General features: G+C 46.3%; 1 protein-coding gene across 1 annotated transcript in view; it reads right to left on the bottom strand.

Moving 5' to 3' along the window:
• Window positions 1-1,619, bottom strand: part of Tmco2 (transmembrane and coiled-coil domains 2) — a 4,712-nt gene that overhangs the window by 666 nt on the left and 2,427 nt on the right. The window lies entirely within an intron of this gene.

Here is a 1,619-nt window from a genome sequence, read left to right as displayed (position 1 = left end):
ACCTTGTAACGTGTACGAGTGCTTTGTTTGCATGTATATAGATGTAGCACTTATATGCCTGGCTGGCACCCAAGGAGGCCAAAAGAGGGTATGGGATTCCCTGGAACTGGAGTTACAGATGGTTGTGAGCGGCTATGTGGGTGCTGGGAATCAAAACTGGGTCCTCTGTGAGAGCACCCAGTGCTCTTAACCTAGCCAAGTCATCTCTCCAGCCCTCCTACTTTTACTCTTTTGTTCACCATCACCAGAGTGGTAGGGGTTTGATTTCTACTTAGGAAAATAAAAAGCATAATAGGCCAGGCAGTGGTGGCACATGCCTTTAATCCCAGCACTCAGGAGGCAGAGGCAGGTGGATCTCTGTAAGTTTGAGACCAGCCTGGTCTACAGTTCCAGGACAGACTCCAAAGCTACAGAGAAACCCTGTCTTTGAAAAACCAAAAAAAAAAAAAGGCATAATAGTAAGTTCCATTTGCTCAAGTTTGTTACCATGTGGCGGGCTCCATGCTAACTCATGCAGGAAAACCCGGAATAGATGCACTTATCCACTAGTTCACACTAGTTCACACTAGTTCACACCTTCCAGTGTGAACCCTGTCAATGTTCAATGTCACAGACGGGAACTGAGACAGCCAGGACTGGAATCCAGGAATTCTCCCAAGTAAAGAGGTCTAAAAAGTCGATTTTCTGGTAGTGCTGCCTAGTTTTATGTTAACTTGACACAAGCTAAAGTCATCTGAGAGGAGGGCACCTCAATGGAGAAGAGGCCTCCATAAAACGGAGCTGTTGCCAAGCCTATAGGCCATTTTCTTAGTTGGCATTTGATAGGAGAGGGCCCAGCCTATTGTGGGTGGTGCCATCCCTGGGGTGGTGGTCCTGGGTTCCATAAGCAAGCAGGCTGAGAAAACCATAAAAACCAAGCCAGTAAGCAGCATCCTCCCTGGTTTCTCTTGATCTGTTTGAGCTCCTGTCCTGACTTCCATGGTGAACTGTGATGTGGAAGTACACGCCAAATCAACCCTCTCCTCCCAGGTTGCTCTGGTCATGGGGTTTCAGCACAGCCGATAGCCCTTTCCCCAAACTAAAACACTGGTCATGGAAAAACTGCTCTAACCTATTTAGATGCCTGGTAGGTTAAAAACAAACCCATCACTGTTTTGCTCAGAGCAATTAACACTGCTTAATGAATACGCATGGGTTAGGCTTGATACACAGTCTATCTCTCTTACATTTCACCACAACCCCATAAGACATTCCACTAAGACCATTTCACAGACAAGGGAACTGAGCTAGAGGTCCAGTGAGTGATCTCAGTTCACAGAGCAGATAGTTCGCAAAAATGTCTACCAAGCAGTCCGACTCCTGAGCCCACACAGTTACTCATTCTGCTGTATTGTTCCTTTTTCTTCCTTTTCTTTTAGAGATGGGGTCTCATGTATCCTAGGCTGGCCCTACAACTTGGTATTAAATTTCCAATCACCCTACCCCCACCTTCCAAATGATGGCATTACAGCTGGTTTCTGGTTTGATTACTTTTGCCTGCACTGTTTGAGAGTCTGAAAGCGCATCTCTCTGACTGCACCGAACTAAGTTTGTGTTGCTATCTTCCACTCTAGCGTTAC

This window comes from Microtus ochrogaster, chromosome 10 (genome assembly GCF_000317375.1).
Source record: "Microtus ochrogaster isolate Prairie Vole_2 chromosome 10, MicOch1.0, whole genome shotgun sequence".
Classification (NCBI taxonomy): domain Eukaryota; kingdom Metazoa; phylum Chordata; class Mammalia; order Rodentia; family Cricetidae; genus Microtus; species Microtus ochrogaster.
This window is presented reverse-complemented; position numbering and strand designations above follow the sequence as displayed.